At 39.3% G+C, this 22,994-nt stretch overlaps 1 protein-coding gene across 1 annotated transcript in view; it reads left to right on the forward strand.

The window, feature by feature from the left end:
• The window catches only part of CCDC7 (coiled-coil domain containing 7), a 136,891-nt gene extending 123,322 nt beyond the window's left edge, over nt 1–13,569 (forward strand). The window contains exons 19-20 of the mRNA XM_036760529.1: nt 12,423–12,468; nt 13,510–13,569. The gene's annotated coding sequence lies outside the window, so the exon portion shown is untranslated. The remainder of the gene's footprint in view (nt 1–12,422; nt 12,469–13,509) is intronic.
• Nucleotides 13,570–22,994: the final 9,425 nt, after the last annotated feature.

Below are 22,994 nucleotides of genomic sequence, written 5' to 3' on the forward strand. Positions count from 1 at the left end.
GAAAATAAACTTTATTGATCTCTTTTGTTCTTATATCACCTAAATTTCCCCAGGTAATATTCTCCCCTCCCCTATCCCCCCACTCAGAACTAAACTGTATAAACAAAGAATATTTTCTTATTTTTGTTTTTAAAGAATTTCTGCAACACTATGAGCATGAACAATTTAAAATTTGCTGGGAAAAAATCATCATTATGAGGGTTTTGAGGGGGTTGGATTAGGGATTGTGTGTGCAGTTTGGAAAACTCCTGAGGAAGAAGGCTTCTTGTAATAAAATACTTCCACCAGTAGGTATGGGTAGATCGTCAGAGTCATGACATTGCAGAAAAAGTCTGAAGGAAGCTTAGCTTGTGGACAGCTCCCATCCTGCTTAGTAACCCCTGGTGTCCTGAAGAATTAAGAAACTAATTTCATAATCTCTTCAGTCTCCCTCAGAGACATACAGAGCAGCAAGACCTATAGGGAAATTCCACTCTCACTGGTACCTAGTAGACAAGACCCAGGTTCCTGGGCCCTGACCAGGAGCAAGAGACACACATTCATGACCTAAGAAAGGAAAGGACTGGTTGCCAGGTGCTTCATGAGAAGACAATTCTTCCATAACCTCACTCGCTTCATATGCCTAGTTACTTACTCTGAAGGGAATTTCCCAATCTGGCTTGAGGGGTGATTAGGTTAAGATAACCAGCAAGATGCTTAGAAAGGTACATTGTCAGCCAGTTAGCTACTGATTCTGTAGCTGTGGTAGCGGATGGTTAGCACCATGGTTGTTCTAGGCCTAACTTTGGATGATGTGTGACTAGGGGGTGATGAGGATTGCAAGACTATAGATGGAGACTATAGATATTAAACCAGGCAGAAGCTCAAACTATGAAGGTGTGTATATATAAGTGTGTGGGTGACTTGGTCCGGCTGTTCAGAGGCAAGGACAAGTTGGGGGTTAGGAGGAGAAGGGAAATCCTTTATACAGAGTTTTCAGAGCCTGGTTGGCCCCACTGGGTGCTGGGTGAAAGGATAGGTTGGAATTTCTCACATGGTACTCAAGGTTGACCAGGTTTGTGTAGAGCAAAGTGGAGTACAGAATGAGGGAAGGACCCACCTAAGCCTCTAGGAGCACCCAAATCCCTAACAAGCAGGGGATGAAAGAGGGGGACACAAGGAGAGAGGGGTGTCACTGCCTGGGTTGCCCAAGTGGGAGCAATATGCCATGTCAGAGGTAAAGGGTTCAGTGTGGGATTCAGGGCAACTTAATAACTAGTGGTAATAATCTAGTGGTAACCTGACCAGCAACTGCAGCAATCCCTGGTCTCATCTTATCCAGGAGTTTTAGAATTTTTGCTGCTTTTTTCGGCTTTCTTTTCCCTTCCCCTAATATCTAGTTGTCTACCCTTTGTCCTTAAATCCATTTTTATGACACCAGAAAGGATGCTGTGGCTTTCCACCACCCTTCTATCACCTGTGTCCACCTGTGTCCAAGGAGAGTCTCTTCCACTCTGGTCTTGGTGGTGGATGATGGTCTTAAGTAGGCAAACCTGGCTGATGACCATGGGCAGATTTTTAAATCTCATCTTCTGTAGTAAGCCCTTCTTGATCCCCCTTGATCTAGAGCTTTCCTTCTGTTGATTATTTCCAGTTTATCCTGTATATAACTTGTTTGTACATAGTTGTTTGCATATCATCTCTCTACAAAAATGTGAGCCCGTCAAAGGCTGGGGCTGTCTTTTACCTTTCATTGTATGCCCACTGCTTAGCACAGTGCCTGGCACGTAGTAGGTGCTTAATAAGTGTCTGTTCACTGATTAACTACAGTTTTAGTTCTTCAATTTTAAACAAATATTGATCTGATATCAACTAATTAAATTTAATGTTGCATCAGTGCGGATGCTGTGAGATAGATTACGTTTTAATGAAGATAGGCTGAATTTTAAAATTTGCCCATGGTCTTCAGCCAGATTTGTCTACTTAAGACCATCATCCACTGCCAATACCACAGTGGAAGAGAACCTCTTAGGACACAAATGAGTCTTCAGCAAAGGAGATTGAGGAGTAAGCAGGGTCACAAAAATCTTCAAAAAGAAGAGTGTTATTGGCAGTGTCAACAGGTGCGGAAAGATCAAGAAGGATGAGGATTGGAAAAAGCCCATTAGATTTGGCAGTTAAGAGATCATTAGTTTGCTATTCAGTTAAACAATTTCAGATAAATGATGAGGTTGAAAACCAGATTGTAGAGAGCTATGAAGAAAGTGAGAAGAAAGAAAGTGGCGGCAGCTCTTCTAGCCAGCCTTTTCAAGGAGTTTAACCACAAAAGGAGGAGGGAGATGAGATGATCACTGAGATGAGATGGATGGACTAAATGAGGACTTTTTGAGGCTGGTGGAGACATGGGCATGTTTGTCAGCATTAGAGAAGTAGACAGGGCAACATCAAAGATAAGTGAGAGTGGGAATGTTAGAAGGGGAAGATGGAAGGAAAGGTGATTGCTTGTTAATGTAGAAGGGTTTTCCTGGGCAAAAACTTTTTCATGGTGAGATAGGAGTGAAGGAAGAGATAGTGGTAGAAGGCTTCTAGGTTAAATGAGAAGAAGAGGAAGGGAGAAGAGAACTCTTAGCTGAGAGGAAGATAACTTATGTCTAGGATAGGGTTGGACATACTCTCTCCTCTGACTCAAAGATTATGGAATTCCTGGAAACCTGGGAGCTGATTCTGTCCCATCTAGGGGTGGAGTGGGGACTGAGTAACATGGGGAGAGAGAACAGATTCTGGGAAAAGCAAACTCAGCTTGGGAGCTGACTCTGAGAAGCTCTGAGTTCTTATAGTGGCATAACTTCTGGAAACGGGTGGGATGGGGGGGTTGCCCTTTAAACTGAAGTGTGGAAAAAGGGATTGAGGAAGAAATGTGAGTAAAGGACAGTTGCATCCTCCCACATTCCCCAATTTTTATCTCAACCCTTCATTGGGCAAATATCTATGACTCCTTGTGACACTGTATCTATTTACACAATTATAGTATTTTACTTAAGAATGGCTTGCTCCCAATTTTGTTACTATGGTTGTCTTTTTTACGAAGCATCCATTTAAAAAAAATTTCCCCTGTGAGTTAAGGGATACTACAGGCAAGAATGCTTAATTAGCATTCTCTTAGATAATACACTGAAGATTTCAGTTCAAACAAGAATGTTTGTCTTCATATTTTCATAGCTAATACTGGATGTTTTATAATTCTAAAGCACGGACAAGAGAAGAGATAGTACTTATTCTTAGCTCTCTTAGAGGGTAAAAATGCATATAAGAACTGAAACCATCATGTTACAGAAAAGCCATCCCAGGTAGTCCTTGAGAAAAATGATGTTATCCATCAAAGGAAAAAAAGTGAGTTTTTGTAAAGATGTTAAAAGGAAAAAAAGATCTTTGACCAAAAATGAGAAAATGCTGATATCACCTGTACCTGCAATTCCAGTCACTCAATAGCTCTCTCTTCTTCCTGGACAAAAAGTGGCTGAAAGTGATTCATCTAAGGTATAGTATAATGTAGAATCTCAGAACCTCCAAGTTGTAAGGGATCTCAGAGGTCATCCAGTCTAATGCACACATGATCAGGAAACTCCTATAGAACATTCCTCACTAAGCCTCTACTTGGAACGCCTCCTAGGTGAGGGAACCTATTATCTCTTCAATCCATTCCACTTTTGGCTAGCTCTAATTATTAGAATGGAGACAGCTAGGTGGCTCAGTAAATAGAGCTCTGGTCCAGCAGTTGGGAAGACCTGAGTTAATATCTGACCTCAGATACTCACTAGTTGTGTAGACAAGTCACTTAACCTCAGTTTGCCTTAATCTGCTGGAGAAGGAAATGGCAAACTACTCCAATATTTTTGCCAAGAAAACCCCATATGGGTCATGAAGAGTCAGACAACAACAACTGTTAGAATATTTTACATTAGCATCACAGTAATGCTTACAGTGCTATGAATTACAAACTACTTAAACATCTTGAATAAAAATATCTAATTTAAAAAACATGTTCATAGCTTCATATTTCAAATGAATAAAAATCCTTCCCCTTTTCATATTTTATATTTAGGGTATTCAATGAAATGTCTGGAGATCTAAATATGAATATCTCAATTAGTAATAAACCTAGTAATTTTACTTTCAAGGTAAAGGTATGGTATAGCCCTGTTCCAATCCTAGCCAAGGGAATACTAGTCTATTTTACCATCAAAAAGAAAAGTATCCAGTATGAAATACTTTGGATAATATGCTAATTAATGTTTGCATTTTTGCAAACATTTTGAAAGCTATTTAATGTATCTATTTTTAAAAATCAGCCCAAATAGAGAAGGTATGCCATCACACCAGAGGACATAGGAGAAAGAAAACTGGGTTTTGAGAACCTGGATTCATGTCCCCAGTCTGCCATATATCACAGGATAACAAGTATGCTTCATTCACTTATGTAGTTATTAGGCTGAACCTTTGTGTGACTGTGGATCTCCATGAATAAGCTTTCCAGTATTCTGAGCCTAGATACAGTTAGAATACCCCTCAGGTGTTTGGTATCCTCCCTTTCAGAAAGCTTGACAGTCTCTCAATACACTGTAAATTGTGACCTCTACTTGTTCATCCTTTGTTTTGAAGAGGACAAATGACATCACATAGATTTGAGAGAGGCGTTGTACAAAGTCATCAGCCTTACTCCCTCTTCCAGAGTCATCAAAGATCAGTGGCAGGACAAAAGTCAGAACAAATAGTGATGGTCCAGGATGCAGTGGCTAACCTTGGTGTCTTTGACGTATGACCAAGCTCTAAGTGCTCCACAATACCTACTTCAGCTGCCTTCATGGCTATTGGAACAAATTGTTCTTATCTACCCATTATACCAGGGGTAGTCTTCACATGCTTGGGGTAGATATCCCCCCAACTCTCCAACAGATTCGAGGCCTGTAGGTTATCCTTCAGTATGGCCATTCTCACTGTTTACTAGGTCTAATCCATCTGCTCTTCCCCTCTTTGCTTTCTTTTCTGTAAGGATTAAATTATTAAATTATTATTTTAAATTATCTCTCCTGGATCTATTTTCCAGGTCAGTGGTTTTTCTAATATGGTATTTGACATTGTCTTCCACTTTTTCATTCCTTTGGTTCTGTTTTATAGTATCTTGATTTCTTATAAAGTCACTAGCTTCCACTTGCTCTAGTCTAATTTTTAAGGTAGTATTTTCTTCAGTGGTCTTTTGGACCTCCTTTTCCATTTGGCTAATTCTGCCTTTCAAGGCATTCTTCTCCTCATTGGCTTTTTGGAGCTCTTTTGCCATTTGAGTTAGTCTATTTTTTAAGGTGTTATTTTCTTCAGTATATTTTTCAGTATTTTTTGGGTCTCCTTTAGCAAGTCATTGAGTTATTTTTTCATGATTTTCTTGCATCATTCACATTTCTCTTCCCAATTTTTCCTCTACTTCTCTTACTTGATTTTCCAAATCCTTTTTGAGCTCTTCCATGGCTTGTGACCAATTCGTATTTTTCTTGGAGGCTTTTGATGCAGGATCTTTGACTTTGTTGACTTCTTCTGGTTGTATGTTTTGATCTTCTTTGTCACCAAAGAAAGATTCCAAAGTCTGAGACTGAATCTGGGTGTGTTTTCGCTGCCTGGCCATGTTCCCAGCCAACTTACTTGACCCTTGAGTTTTTCAGCGGGGTATGACTGCTTGTAGAGTAAAGAGTACTATGTTCCAAGCTTGGGGGGGATGCACTGTTGTTTACAGAGCTATTTCTACACAGCAAGCCATTACAGCCAGCTCTGCCACACCAGCACTCCTCCTTCCCCAAGAACCCCCAACCCGGAATGGACTTAGATCTTCAGCGTGCTCTGCACTCCTGCTCTGATCTGCCACTTAATTCCTCCCACCAGGTGGGCCTGGGGCTGGAAGGAACTGCAGCTATAGTTCTGTAGCTGCTGCACCTCCACTGCCCAGGGTGGTGGCTGAACCGTGAACTCTATCCCCCTGTCCCCAGCAGCTTTTCCCACTAACCTTCTCTATTGTCTTTGGTGTTTGTGGGTTGAGAAGTCTGGTAACTGCTGCAGCTCACTGATTCAGGGCACCAGGGCCCGCTCCACCCAGCTCCTGGTCTGATTGGTCCATGCCACCCACGCTGGGTTCTGCTCTGCTCCACTCCCAGCTGCCTTCGGCATAGACCTTACCCAGAGACCATCCACGCTGTCCTGGGATGGAGCCCTGCTTCCCTCTGCTATTTTGTGGGTTCTGCAGTTCTTCTCTGTTGTCTTTGGTGTTTGTGGGTTGAGAAGTCTGGCAACTGCCACAGCTTACTGATTCAGGGTGCTAGGGCCCGCTCTGCCCGGCTGCTGGTCTGGTTGGTCCACGCCGCCCATGCTGGGTTCTGCTCCGCTCCCAGCTCCGTGGGCGAAAGACCTCACCCAGCAACCATCCAGGCTGTCCTGGGCTGGAGCCCTGCTTCCCTCTGCTATTTTGTGGGTTCTGCAGTTCTAGAATTGGTTCAGAGCCATTTTCTATAGATTTTTGGAGGGACTTGGTGGGGAGCTCACACTCGTCCCTGCTTTCCAGCCGCCATCTTTGCAAATAATTCTACATAGGTGATGACAAAAACTAAATTGGAAATATAATTTAGGGCTAAGTCAAAATGGCCAAACTCTCAGGGAAAAACATTTTAATAAATAATTAAATATTTGCATACAGATACACACATAGACACATACATAGACATAATACATATGTGTATATTTATGTGTATACGTATATATGTATATGCACACATTAAAAACAATCCATGAGCCCAAGGGCAGAGCTTTTTCTTCTCACGAAGAGGCCCCAGCTCTGGAATTAAGTGGACCAGGTTCATGTCCTAGGCTGGAAAGCCTGGCCCTACAGTGTATCCTATAGGTAATTAGGTACCTCTCTTGCTTTCTGGATCAGTACACTTCCACCAGGGAATCCTGAGGAAAATCTATTAAAACTTAGGTTTGGTTTATGTCCAGGGTCTATCCCAAAGAGCACCTTCTATAACCAGGATTTTTCTAGAATGGCACTCATTATACAATGTAACTAAATAGAATAACTATTCCCTCTACCACAAAAGAATTGGTTAAAAAACAAAAGACCCATAAGCATGTATTGACATATACTTAAAGTATGATAAAAAGAACCTAACATTCCTGTCGTACTCTACCCAGAGGTTGATACTTAAACTACTTTGGGGGATAGCTAAATAGGCATTTTTACTTTTAGCTTAGGTCTACTGCACCATCTGAACAACTTACTCGAGGACCGCGTCCTTGGGCCAGCCTCCCCCTACATGGCATATTCTCCTGTTGGTGATCACTTCTACTCTAAGAAGTTGTAGCTACAGGGTGCACCTTTTTCAGAGCAGCAAATACTGACTGAGGAACGAGGAACTCCTGAACACTCTCAAGGTGGCCCCCAGGCTTGAAAAATCTATCCCTCAGAATTGCCGTTCAGTCTTTTGTGTGCTTAGGAAATGAAGTATACAAGAGGCAACTAGGACTTGGGGGTCCACTTTCAGGCTCACACAGATAAGCATATGCTTCTGTTTCTATGTAAGAGCAAATACCCTTGCTGCTGGGGGAGGGGAAAAATGATCTCCCCACCCCCAATCATGAGACACCCAAGAAAGAACTGTCAATCTCAAACCACATGGTCAGAAGGGAGGAAGAAGAGTGTGAGGGCACAAGTGGTCTCTTGAGTAGGAGGCTCACTCTGCTCAGGAGCCAGTGTTCTTCAGTAGAGTGCCTCATTCCTCAGGGTTGCACATACTCCTTATTAAGAGACCCACAGGACTACACCCATATATGACACATACATTATCTCCTTTGAGCCTCATTGCAGCCCTTTGAGGTATTACAAGTAGTGTTGTCCTTATTTTACAGAAGAGGTAACTGGGACTTAAAAAGGTTAGATGACCTGCCTATGATCACAATATTAGAAGAGGAATTGGGGCCCAGTTCATCCTGACTCCACGTCCAATGATCTCTTCACTATACAACCCACATATCTATTGATTATAGTGCCAAATGTACATCCACCAAAAATCCCAAGTGACAATATTTTGAAGGTCAACATGGCCAGTGGCTGAGCTCTCATTACCCATCAAACCTCTTCTAAGAGCACTTCGCATCCCAAGTGGGGTTGAAGAAGCACAGCACGAAAGCGTAGGATTTCAGTTGCGTGAGACTTTGGAGGCTCTCTAATCCAATTATGCCTACATAGAAACATCCTCTACAACATCCCAGCAAGAAGGCATTCATCCTTTACTAAAGACCCCCAGTGCTAGGTAACTACTGAGGCTATTTCAATTTTGGGCAGTTCTAATCAAATTAAAATCCCGCCCCCCATTGCTCCTAGTTTTGCCCTTTGCTATGAAGGAAAATATATTTAATCCCTCTTTTCACCTCACCATCTTTCAGCAACTTGAGGACAGCCATCATCTCCCTCTCCCCACCAGTCTCCCAACCCTCCCCTCTTCCTAATGCACTTAACCAGTGATGTGCTTTGGGCCTTTCTTATCTAAATTAACCTAGTTTGGGGCAAGAGGGTTTTTCTCATTGGAGCATAGACTACTGAACTTGGATATATGTACCCTGCCATTTTTTTTTCTGGCAAATCAGAACCAGAATGCCTGGCTTGTACAGAATTGCTGTGAAAATTTTTCACTTTCAGGTTAGAAAGTTTCCTGTACTGCATTTTCAAGATTAGACATTTATTCACTTAATGCTGCTACCCGAGACATGTGAAACCTGCTGAGGAATGACACCCTTCAGATTTGCATTTCCAGACAGTTTGTTGTGGTTCAATATTCCAATGGTTGGTTTATATGATTATGGTTTATATGGGATTCCAGGTGCTCCCTATCCTACTGCTATTCGGCATTGAGTGAAGTCATGACTATGAAGACTTCTTTCTCCACAATGATAGAGTTTCTTTCTTCTGGTGATAACATTTGGAAGAAGTGGAGACTCATGCTTCCAAAATGATATCAGACATGTCAGTCTCCAAGACAAAGAGCAAGTTGTGATGGGAGTTTTGAGAAACCAAGATGGAGGCAGTCATAAAGTGTATTGTTTGGGGTCTAGACCACCACTCCATGTTCAAATAGATACTGAAAGATTGAATTTGTGAACTTCTGAAAGACTATGAGGGCACTGTATGACCTAAAAGACATCACCCATGCAAAGTGAGCATGCCCAGCCTTGAAAGGAGTATTTCATTCATCATTCTGCTATTTACAAATAAATTGTGCATTCCCTGTAAGTCCAAAGTAATAAATGTAATAATTTGAGCCAGCAAATTTAGCTAGATATGAAGGGTAGGAAATACTAGTCTCAGATAGTTACTACACTGAGAATCTTGTAATCATGATAAAAGTATAGTTCTCTACTTTTTTTCTATTAATAACACTTGGGTTACAACAGAGAAGGTAAATAGAAGGCCAGATCTCTTTTGTAGTTTCTTCTCTGAGAACTTCTGGACCTTCAGATTCTTGGGCCAAGTTAGGGGATATCAATAATCCTATGGGATTGGGGACCATGAGACCAGGTTAATAATGAAATCATAGGATTGATGTGGTAGTAAAGTGTCTATCTCTATGGGTACTAAGATATTCCATAATTATAGGTATTAGGGCATCAGTACCAGGTTGGAGTTCAGCAGGAGCTGATGGCTGACAATCACATAACCCAAAGCAAAAGCCCAAAATTATGCTGCTTGCAGTATGAAGAGTGAATCATGATCTTCCCTGGATTCCACTAAACGAATAGTCTACTTGACACTTAATATGACTGGAAGTAGAGAAAATCAAGTAGTGAAAAAAACCTTGGTATGGTCCTGAGTCTCTCAAGTGCTGTCAGTCAAAGGAAATGGATCCTAGTTATGCATGGTCATAGCCACAAAGTTTCCAGAAATCTCCATGTCCATAAGGTCTTGAACCAAGAGCATTTGGCAGTCAAAAAGTTTAAAGTGAGGGCAGAAATAGATGGGCTAATGGACAGACTTATTTTCTTTTGGGAGCTAGAAGGGAATTGGTTTCATTAGTAGCCTCCTATTACAAAATGTTTCTCACTACTCTAGCCATTACATACATCCTCCAGAGGAACAACTTGCCAAATAGTGGTCATCTAAGTGACAGAAGAATATAGTTATTCTATTATAATAACCTATAGGTGTAATAGAGGTTGGCCTCCCTGAGCTGTGTAGAATCTTTGGTTTCATAGGTTGTGAGTCAGTGATATCACCTCCTGCCAGACCTCTGTATGCAGTTGGAGGTGGGAGGGTGTGAAAACAATCATGAAAACGAGCTGACCGGTGATAAAGGCAAAGGAGGGATGTGATGACAGGAATCCTCTTGGGAGGAGTATAACCGCTGAGATGACCATCCGGGTTTATAGAATCAGGCAATGTCAGAACTGGAAGAGATTGCATAGCTCACCAAGTCCCACACAACATCACACAGACTAAGAATTAAAGACCTCCATGGAGGGGAACCCATCATCTCCCAAGGCAGCACCTTCCACTTTTGGACAGCTCTCAACTGAAATTACTTCTGTTTGTCAAGAGACAACCTGCCTTTCTGTAGCTTCCACCTTTGGCCCTTCAACATTGTACCTCCTTCTCTTCTCCAGGCTAAGCATCCTCAGTTCCTTCAACTGATCGTGGTATGCCATATGCTCTGGTCCTTGTACCATCACTATCTTCTAGATGTCCTCCAGCTTATCTATTTCCTTCCTAAAATGTTGCGCCCAGCTGGAAACAGCACTCCAGATGTGATGCGACCATGGCAAAGGATGGGCACTATGTCCTCCTTAACACAGCCTAGGATAGCATTAACCAACATCTTTGGCTGCCATGTCATGCTGTTAACTCATATAGAGGGAGAAGGAAAAAGAATACTCATTTATATAGTGCCTGCTGTATGCAAGGCATTATGCCATGTGCTTTACAAATATCTCCTTTGCCTTGCCAGCAACTTTGCAAGGTAGGTGCTATTCTTCTCCCCACTGTACAGTTGAGGAAACTGAGGCACACTGAGGTTAAGTGACTTACCCAGGATCACACAGCTAGTAAATATCTGAGGCTAGATTTGAACTTGGGTCTTCCTAAACCCAGGCCCAGCTTTCTATCCACTGTGTCACCCAGCTGCCCCTTATTGTACTTATATAACATTAAAATCCTCAGATTGTATAAGTACTTTTCTAGCTATGCCTCTGTATCCTTGTACTTGTATAGTTGAATTTTTAACCCATTTGTAGGTCTTTACATTTATCCCTATTACTGGCATTCCTGGAGTTATTGTAGTGTCTCAGGGAATAGGGAGGCCTGAGGAGAGGGAGAAAGATGGGGGGAATGGTTGGTGGGATAGTCAGAACACACGCAATATTTATTGATTAAATTCTCTGTCTTATATAGGCATGGTTAATGGAGGCCCAAAAGAATTAAAATAGTAATATCAAAGGTCACAGTTCATCATAACAGATATAATAATAATGAAAAAGTTTGAAATACTGTGAGAATTACCAAAATGTGAGCTTGTGCTGTTGGAAAAATGGCACCAATTGATTTGCCCAATGCAGGGTTGCCACAAACCTTCAGTTTGTAAAAAATGCAGTATCTGTGAAGCACAGTAAAGCAAAGCACAATACAAGCTATGCCTGTAAATATTATATTTGATTCTGGCCTTTAATCATTTGAAATCTTTTTTGGATCTGCTCCCTGCCCCAACCATAATCCAGTGTATTAGCCACCATCCCCTCCCCACCAGTTTTGTGTCATCTGCAAATAGACAACAATGATTCTTAGGGTTTCATCCAAGTCATTTGTAAAAATATTGAATAGCCCAGGGCACTACCCTCATTTTTTAAAATGGAGGAAACTGAATCCAGAGAGGTCTTAACTTGCTCAAGGTGAAAAGGTCACATAGCAGAAGAGCCAGGACAAGCTGTCTTCAGCGCTCACTATAATTCATGCCAGTGAAACTTGCTGACTCCATCCCCCACTTTACTTAGCAAAGAGTAACTGGGTCTTTCTTGGGGTTTACAATGGCCTTGCCACTGAGCTAGGTCACATTGGGCAAGTCATTTAACCTCTATGAGTCTTAGTTTCCTAACCATAAAACATAGATAATCATGTCTGTCCTCCATACCTCACAGAATTACCTAATAAGATAATACATATTCTTTAAAAACTGAAGCACTATATGTAGTGTAAGGTTTTATATAATTTATATATTACTATATTGTTATGTATACAATAATATATTATAAAATGTATATTATTTAAAGTTTGTGTATTTTATAAACTGTCACGCTATAAATTATAGCATTAGTCAATATTATTTAGCCTCATTTTAAATTTGTTGTTGTTGTTTCTGTTACTAAAGCCTCATATTGCAGTATGGACTCTTCCCCCAAAGAAGAAGCCTCGAGGTAATCACATTTCTTTCTGCTTTACAAAATGAATACTGGACAAATGTACATCTAGATGGAAGGGTATTCTGGCAATGAATACCTTATTAGCTAGTTAACACTTGGATACACACACACACACACACACACACACACACACACTACCTAAAACTAAGATCTCCTGACGAGAAAACTGAATAAGTAGAATGTTAAAGGAAAGCAAGATAGATTCTAGTTCCAACCCTGTAAGTACTTTCAACATAGTAGAAAATTGAACTGAATTGAAATGGAATTGAATTGAAATAATTTTAATACTTAATATTACGAACAGATGAAATTGGATAGAGCTTGTAATCAGATTATGTCTACATCAGACGTAAAGATTAGCTTAATCCACTTAGTAAGGATGAGTAAAAAAATTAACTTGAGCAATGGAAAAAGATGTGAAGATTTATAAGCCCATTGAAGCCACAATTTCTAGGGCTGTATCATTCCCTTGTAGTCTTTTCTGTACTGTTGCAAGCATTATTATACACCTAACCCTGCTGAATGTACAAATGGCTACAACTATTTAGACCATCTTTGTGAGGGTAGGTACGTTATGTGTGAAAAAAGGAAATTTCTGTGATTTGAAGATGAGGTATGGAAAATGGTTAAGAATAGATTCTAAAAATGTATCTGAAAGGTTGATTTAATATGAATGGTTATGTAGTATGTGACTTATTTTGCATTTATTTTTGCATATATTTTGCATACAGCTGACATTTTCATTTTAAGAGAAATAGATTAGTACAGTATTGTATACTTAGTACAAACCTAGTATCTTAAGAAAAATTATTAAATCTATGCTTCATAGAATAATTTTTGAATGCCTTTTTTGGGTATTATACTCAATCCATTCCCAGCCCTTTTCTTTTTATTTAAATTCTGGACAAATCAATTTAAATATGCCAATTTAAATTCTGGACATACTAGAATAAGACAATATATATGTGTGTATATTTTATAAACATACACACATATGCATATAGTACCTACTAATTGTTTTCTTTCTTTTTCTAGAGGATCAACTGATTCGACTGTTCTAGAAAATGAAATTGAACAGACTCTTGTAGAATCCAGTAAGAATAATCCCATAGTAGAAATCTGCCTATTGATGCGTTTTTGCAAACAATGTTAGAAAATGATTCAGTTCTCCAAAATTTTATTTTTTGTGATGAATTAATATACAACCCATTCACATCGGGTCTTCTTTTCATATAGACAAACTTTCAACCTAAAAAATTCATCATTTTCACAGTTTCATCTACGTTCACTAGGCATACACACTCATTCTCTACCTGCATTTTAAAATTACTTAATTGCTTGTGCTTTCTTCCCTGAACTAGTACCTATTCTCCATTTGTATTAAGTACTAGTCACCATATTATGAGGCAGCTCTATGGCTCAGTAGCGGTTTGAGTGGGCATTAATGAGTTTGGTGAACAATTCAGTGGGAGAGATAAGAAAGGATACAAAAAGAACAGGAGATACGGTTCTTGCCCTTGTTGATATTCAATCTAGTTTTAGAAAGAAAAACACATATTCATTGGAGATGACTCAAAAAAACTTAGAAAACAACATATCGTAATGTGAATAAGGGTATCCTCCGCAATTAGAACAAGATACTGAAGAGCTATGTAATAGTGGTGTGAAAAGGGTTGAATAGAGAGAGTTCAATTACAGTTTCCTGGGGGAGTCTTTTGGATCTGATTTGAAAGAAATTAAGGAGTGTGCCTTGTCAGAAGGGGAGAGGGTATTCCAAGTAAGGAAAACTACATGGACAAAGAGAGAAAGCAAGTCGTATGCCAAGGATGGCAAGGAAATACGGGGGGAGTTAACAGGAAATGGGTTTGTTAAGATTGTGGAGGGATTAGGGGAGGCAAGTTGAAAATGCAGAGGACTTTCAGTCTGAGCTATGAGACCGAGAGGACTGCTGAGCCATCAGAAATTTGTATTCAGTATAAAATGGTAGGGACCCCCTTAGATTTTTGATCAGTGAAATAACATTGAAAATATTATTTGGGGAAGATCATTTTAACGGCTTTGTTAGGGAGGTTGTAAGGATAGGTTGGAGTCAAGGGTGCCAACTAGGATGTTGCCACAGTAATGAAGCACAATTAAGACCTGTAGTGGAAGTGAAAATAGAAGGGAAAAAATAAAGTTGAAAGACATTAAAGAGAAAGAATTGGGCAAAAATGGTGACAGAATATTGTATCAAATGTAGAGAATGAAGGGAAGAAAATTAAAAATGATTCCTAGTTTTACATTTGGAAGCTGGGGAAATTATGGTTTCCTTATCTGTAAAGGGGAAATTGGGAAGGGGTACTGCCTGTCATGACGGCACAAAAGCTCTTTTTTCCAACATATTTCCCAGGCTTTTCTGAGTCACAGGGAAGTATCATCTCTCTGTGTCTGGATCATGTGAAGGGCGAAAAGTACAATGGAGGTGAGTACATATTTCTTGTCGGAAAATTAGAGTTGGAGTTAGTGCAGCCAATGGGTCTACTAAATGGCTTCTCAAAGAAGCAATCTATAGAAAGAACACATGGCAGATGAGGCAGCTACTGAGGCACTGGGAGGAGTTTGGCACTCTACTCTGCAGCACTCCAATTAGAGCAGAGAGCAACTGAGTGAGGTGGTGTCAGTCAAGGTGTGACTGACAGTCAGCAGCGTGAGGATGAGCTAGAAGAGACCATTAGTTCAAAGCAAAGACTTTTAATGAAATGGCACTGTGAGAAAAGTAGCAATAAAGTATTTCCCCCAGGAACTTGGGAAGCACACTACCAAAAGTAACACACAATATCACTGAAAAGAATGGATACCTAGAGGGAACATGGGTGGTAAGGCGTGAATGTGAACAGATCATAAATTTGGGATCTACATGTGGAGAAGCACGCATACAAGGAACGAGTGTGACCAGAACATAGCTCTGGACGCTGCCCAGCTAGCCCTTGCTTGGCTCGCCCTACAGCAGAGCTTTTGATGCTGCTTACTTGGTCACCACTTACCCAGATGCAGTCTCCTTTGGACATTGCCACCTCAGTCTCCTTTCTTGGCTTGAAATCTGTGAGGGAAGATTGTTTAACCATAATTGGTCAACTTAAAGCCTACTCCTCATTTCAAAATTCTGTGATTATTTGTATTTTTTATATCAGATCAAGTTTTTCTTTCTAACCCATTCTGCCACTCTCTTTTTTTGATGGGCAACATCATCCCATTAATATTCACATTAACGGGAATGTTTGTTTTTCCCTCTGTAAACCCTGTCATAACATTTCTTTTAAGAAATCAGTTCCGAGTGATTGTAGTTTATGTTGCTTGGAATAATCCAGTTACATTCTCCTCCCTTCCCTTCCTGCTTTCAATAATTCCAGCTCAGGCCCACATCAAAGGATTGCTCTCCTCTTCCTTTTGGAATCAGCCTTCTCCAGAGGTACTTTGTTTTTCTTGAGGCAGTCCCTCTCCTGGACCTTACCTTTTGACGCCAAGACTCCTCCTCCACTTCCTTATTTCAGCCCAGCACCCTCATCATTTTATTCTGCTTTTACTTTTCCCTTGTCCTGCCCTGATTAAAGTGTGGTTCATCGGTCTCCCTCTCCCTTTCCCACCCCACCCACCATCTCTATATTTGAAACCCTTTCACTTGTGGCATCCTGATTTCAAGAAATACTAAGCCTTTCCCTACTCTTACCCCTTCTAGTTTGTCTCCCAAAGGACAATATCTGTGTCTTCCCATTCTTAGCATATAAGCACCTAACCCTTTTGGGTATTCAAAATTATTTGCTTTTCTTAAGTTTCTTTTGTATATTTCATTTATATATTAAAGACACTTCCCAAATCAGTTTTCCCCCTGAAATACATGGTTAGAAGTCAATTTTTCCTCTGTATGATTGCTTGCAATTTGAAAGAATCTTATCCTTGGTTGCAAGACATTTTCCTTTGCTTTTCCATACGTCTTAGTCCAAATTTCCTACCTTTTCCCCTGTTGGTGAGCAGTTTTGCTCAATTCTGACTGGAGTTCCTTTGTCCATGAGCCATTGCTTCCTTGCTACTCACAATATTTTTTCTTTAACATGGCTACTCTTGGACACGAGTACCACATTTCTTGGTGAGTTAAATCTGGGTACCTTTCTATTATCATCATATGAGTTCTATTGATCTGTATTTTGCCCTTTGATTCTAATACTTCTAGAGAATTTTCTTCACTGATTTCCTTAAGTGTGATTATTTGTTTCATCATGTTCTTTAGAGAAGCCAGTGATTCTTAAGTTTTCTTTCTGAGCCCTGGCTTTTAGTAGAAAATGTACTTTAGAGTCAGAGAACCTGGCTTCTATCCCTATCTCTGATGCAATTTGTGTGACCTCAGGCAAGCTACTTATTCTCCCTGGGGCCTCAGTTTTCTTATCTGTAAAATGAGGAAGTTGTACTTTAAAGGTCCCTATAAGCTCTAAACTTATGTTGCTATGACTTTTTTTCATTTTTGAGGCAACTAAGTGACTTGCACAGGGTCACACAGCTAGTGTCTGAGGTTGGATATGAACACAGGTCCTCCTGACTCTAGGACTGGTTGGTGCTCTATCCACTGTGCTAACTAGCTGTCTCCGAGCCTATGACTTTTAGAAGCAGTGTTGTGCTCCTAATTTTGCATCTTTGACCTTGCTGTAATAACTTTTATTGTATTATTGCATTTTTGAGATCCGTCTTCCTCATCTTCTTCTTTAGGGTATCCACTGCTTTGCTAAAATTGTCTAGCTTGTGTTCTAAGTCATTGATTTGTTTAAATTTTTCATTAAGAATTTTAATTCTGTTCCTTATCTCTTGCTACAGGTTTTTAATTAGGCTTTCCAATTCTGGACATTCTTGTGACTATTCTTTTTTTTTCTTTTGAGTTTCTAATAATAATTACTTCAGAATTATTCTCTTCTTCTGGACATTTCCCTTGGCAACCTTTTACCTAAAGTATTTCATGACTATATTTATATAAGGTGACTTTCTCTGTTTGTTCATTTCTTCAATTCCTTAAATTTTCCCAAGAAGAATGTCCTAATTAGGACTTCTTTGCTTCCTCTTTTTAGTTACTTTTTTTTTACTTTTGCTCATTTCTTGCTTTCTTACGGTGATGAAAGGGATCCAGAGTTCTTATTTAGCCATCTTGCTTCTATTGGTCCCAATTTTCATATTTTACAGATGAGCCTTTCTTGTTGCCATCACAGTATGGTTGGCTACTCAGAAGTTAGTGGAACTACAAAGAACCTTGCTGAGCAATCTTTTATATATTTTGGGAGCAAAAAAATTAACAGATGTATAAAAGAGAGAAGAAGCATCTTTTCTTTTTTCAGAGTTTCCACAATACATATATTTAAATATCTCTTTCTCCTGAATATGCTAATTGCACCTAGTATAATCACTATTTTGGAACAGTGTATTAAATTTCATTATATGTAATAGATACTTAGTAAATATTTGATTAGATTGGATTATGATAGAATCTCAATCAGAGAGAAATAAAAAGATTATTGTGCAATGGTAAAGGATGAGTTTTTTTTTTTAAGTAGAGGGAGCAAATCTTGTTGGGAACTCCATTATATATTTCAGAAGTGGAAGATTAGTTAATTAATAAAATAAGGAAAAAAGTTTTTTTTCTGGAGTTTTTATAGTAGATGTTAATTTTTCCTTAATGAATAAATTAAAAAGTCTATTCTCTAAGGATGAAACAGCATAGTATGGTGGACAGAGGAATGATGTAAGTCAGGAAGACCTGAATTAAGATCCTTCCTCAGCTTAATTAGCCGTATGATCTTGGGCAAGGTCCTTAGCCTCTCTGAGCCTCAGTTTCTCTAGCTACAAAATTAAGATTATAATTTTTTTAGCACTTACTTCATAGTGTTGTTGTGAAGGTCAAATGAGATAATATTTGTAAAATTGTCTTTCCAAATTTTGGAATGCTATATACATATTAATTATTATTATTAATTTTATAGATCAGGACGTTGTTAAAGTTAATAGTGGAAGTCCTTTGCCTACAGACCTAGAATTGGCACCAAACAGATCAGGGGAAGCTCAAGCAAGTCAAGAAGATAAAATAGAAATTATCAGTTGTAAGTACAATGATATTAAAAGTCTTTAAGCTAAGCATTAATATTATATTAATCAAGAGCTTGTTTTTTATTGATATGTTTGATGAGTCAGATCAGTCATTTTAAACTTTGTTTTATCTCTGATTTTGAATATCTTAGGAATATCAGAATAAATTTTTTTTTTTTGCTTTCTGGCAGGGCAATCGGGGTTAAGTGACTTGCCCAAGGTCACACAGCTAATACATGTGTCAAATGTCTGAGGCCGGATTTGAACTCAGGTCCTTCTGACTCCAGGGCCGGTGCTCTACTCACTGTGCTACCTAGCTGCCCCTCAGAATAAAATTTATGAATAAATGAGATTTAGTTATAATATGAAGAGATTAAATTACAGATACATAAAATTTCGGAACAAGAAGAGGTTTCAGAGGCCATCTAGTCAACTAGATAAGAACCCCATCTGTGACATCTATATATATATAGTCATTCCACCTTTACTTGAACACCTAATTTGGAGAGTTCTAGTTGTTAGGAAACTTTTCCTTATAAGGTTTTAATTTGCCTCTTTTCAAGCTTCTACTGTTGCTCCTGGTAATCCTCTGGGACTGAGCAGAGCAAGTTGTCTCTCTTCCATTTATCAGGCCTTCAGATAGTCGAAGAAAGATATCCTATCCTCCCATAAGTCTTCTTTCTTTAGGCTTAAACTCCCCAGTTCTTTCAACTGATTATCTATGACAGGGCTGTTCAACCTTAGGTTATCTTAGGGCTGCATTAAAATAAAATAATTATTCGAGGGCCATACCCAGAATAAAAAATACAGTACACTAATAGAAAGTGAGGGAACATGCGTCATCAATACAAAGGCAAAGGCATGAAGCGGGAAAGCAAACACGAAACAACAAAGTGACAATACAGCCATAAAGGTAAGTGCATACTGACTAGTCTGCATCGTACAGACGGAATGCATCCCACAGATTGGTTGAAAATTTTGTGCGATATGTTCCATCTGTAGTACTGCTTAAAAACACCAAAGAAAATTAACATCAATGAGATAATTTATTTAGTGATGGAATTAAAAAATCTAATACGCATTCCGTGCAAATTATTATTTTATTTTTTCGCTCGTGAAAATTAAAACCTGCAGGCGGGCCGCATAAAATTGCACTGCGGGCCACATGCATCCCGTGGGCGGTATCTTGGACAGCCCTGATCTATGACATGACTTGAGGACTGTCACCTTGGTCACTGTCTTGTTCACCACTTCTGGATACTCCCCAGCTTTACAGTGTTCTTTCCAAAATGTGTCACTAAGGACTGAATACAAAAGTGCAAATGGGGACTGACTAGAAAGGAAGGGAAGAGGGAAAGAACAAGTATTTATATCACACCTACTGTATGCTAGAAGTGTTGTTAAGCACTTTACAAATTTCATCTCATTTGATCCTGAGAGGTAGGTGCTACCATTACACCCAGTTTTACAGATGAGAAAACTAAGGACAACAGAGGTTAAGAGACTTCCCTAGAATCACACATTTAGTAAGTATATGAGGTCATATTTTAACTTGGGTCTTCCTAACTCCAGGCCCAGAATTCTATACCCTATGGTGCTACCTACCTGCCTTAGAAGGGCAGCTAGGTGGTACAGTGGCCTGAAGTCAGGAAGACTCATCTTTCTGAATTCAAATCTGGCCTTGGATGCTATCAGTTGTGTGACCCTGAGCAAGTCACTTAACCCTGTTTCCCTTACTTCCTTATCTGTAAAATGGGTTGGAGAAGGAAATGGCAAACCCCTCCAGTATTTCTGCCAAGAAAACTCCAAATGAGGTCATGAAGAGTCAGACGTGACTGAAATGACTAAACAACAACAAAAGCTGCCTCAAGAATATAAATATAGTAGGACATCTGTCTCTTTCTGGGCATTGTTTCTTAATTAGATAGCATTGGTTTGGGAGTGGGATAACTGTCATATTCCATTGTTTACTCATACTGAGCCCATTAAAATCCCCTGGTTTTTCCCTCACAAATCATATAGCTACACTTTCCCCATCTTGTGCTGGTGGAGTTGATTTTTCAACTACATTTAGCCCCATTAAGTAGCTTCTTATTAGATTTAGCTCAGTGATGCTAGCCAATCAAGACCGTTGTGCATCTTAGCTCTTATCACCCTGTGTATCAGCTTTCCCTCCCAGATTTGTGCCGCGTGTAAATCTGATAAAACATGCCACTTGTGCCTTCACTCACATTCACACCGAGCCATTAATGCCTACTCTGGTCATTTGAACAATTCTGAGTTTACAGATGTCTAGTCCACATCTCTCCCTTTTTTCCACAAGGATAGCATTAGGGACATTTGCCAAATGCACTGTTGAAATCTGAGTCAACTATATTTTTTAGCACTCTCCTTATCTTTGCTTCATTTGGTCCATAAGAAAGGGAGATTTGTCTATCATGATCTATCCTTGATGAAGTCTTGCTGCCTCTTGCTGTCTGCTTCCTTTTCAAGATATTCATTAACCATCTTCTTAAAAATATGCTCTAGTGTTTTGTCAGAAATTGAAATTTAGCTTTATAGTTTATAAATTCCATTCTCCAACTTTTAAAAAAGTGAGGACATTTACCCTTCTGTAGTCCTGGGACATACTTCTCCAATTCTCTATGACCTTATAGAGATAATCACCAGTGGCTCAGCAATCATAGCTCATATTCTTTCAGTACGCTGGAATGTAGTTCATTTGGGCCTGATGACTAGAACTGGTCAAGGGTAGTTATGCATATTCTTATATTAGGTTTCAACTCCCCATTTGGCACTTTTGCTCTATACTTCCCAATCCAAAACTTGTTCTCCTTAATGGAGAAAACAGCAACCCAATCCAAGCTGAATAGTTCTGCCTTCTTTTTATATTGCAATTGTACATTATCATTGTTCCATCCACCATAAGCCAGGGTCCTCTCCTTTCTGTTACCCTCCTCCTTTCTTCATGATAACTTGGAGGAGGGTGGGGAGGGGGTGAGGTGGGAAATAGAAACGGCTGTCCTTAGCTTTCATTGACAATCATAGCTCATTTTGAACTTTACACTCCTGAATCTTTGCTTATAAGACTGTCACCTTTTTAAAAATTCATTTTCCATCACCTGACCTTTCTTCCATCTTCTATTTACACATCTTTTAAAAATCTAAGTTGGACAGGAACTTCTCTGTGCAACCTTATCAGTCTCTTTCTCTTCATCAAAATTGTTTCTCTTTTTGTCCCGAATTTCATTCTTGAGAACTTTCTATCCCTATTGGCTGAACTTTTCTTATAGATTTTATATTTATTTTTAACATTACAATTTTTTCTAGTTTCAAATTCTCTCTCTCTAACCCCTCCCCACCCACTGAGAGGGCAAGGAATATGATATCAATTATACATGTGAAATCATGTAAAATATATCTTCATATTAACTATGGCACAAAAAAGCAAGAAACATACAGAAAATTATGCTTCAATTTGCACTTAGAATTCATCCGTTCTCTCTCAGAAGATGGATAGCATATTTCATCATTAATCCTTTGGAATCGTTTTGGATCATTGAATTGATCAGAGTAGCTAAGTTTTTCACAGTTGATCACCCTTACAATATTGCCGTGACTGTGTACAGTGATCACCTACTTCTTTTCATTTCCCTTTTCCTTGGTTCATACAAATCTTCCCAGGTTTTTCTAAAACTGTCCCCCTTATCATTTCTTATAGCATTCCATCACAATCATATACCACAACTTTTTCTGCCGTTCCCCAATTAATGGATATCCTCTCCATTTCCAATTCTTTGCCATCACAAAAACACTGCTATAAATACTTTTGTACATACAGGTCCTTTTCCTTTGTCTTTAGCCTTTTTGGAGTGTGGATCTAGTGGTGGTATTGATGGGCCAAAAGGAATGCTCAGTTTTATGTCCCTTTGCATATACTCTGAAATTGTTCTCCATTTTTCTGTGTCTATTTTTCCACACCCCCTCCAGCATATGTCAGTTCTGATAAGTATGAAGCAATACCTAGGAGCTGTTTTAATTTGCATTTTTCTAAATGACAGGGATTTAGAGCATTTTTTCACATGACTATAAATGGCTTTGATTTCTTCTTCTGAAAATTACCTGTTCATATCCTTTGACCATTTGTCAATTGGGAAATGGCTCTTATTTTTAGAAATTTGACTTGTTCCTTATGTATTTGAGAAATGAGGCCTTTATCAGAGAAATTTGATGTAGAATATTTTGATATTACTTCATCATCCATGGTATCTTTTAGTAAAATGTAATTTTCCCTGATTATCTCTTCTAATGAGGTCTACTTTTGCTTTGTCTGAGATCGTGATTGCTAACCCTGCCTTATGATGTTATGTTGACTAATTTCCCTCCATTCTGTTTTCTTCCATTTCTCCTCCTCCCTCTCT

This window comes from Trichosurus vulpecula, chromosome 5, assembly GCF_011100635.1.
Source record: "Trichosurus vulpecula isolate mTriVul1 chromosome 5, mTriVul1.pri, whole genome shotgun sequence".
NCBI classification, from domain to species: Eukaryota; Metazoa; Chordata; class Mammalia; order Diprotodontia; family Phalangeridae; genus Trichosurus; species Trichosurus vulpecula.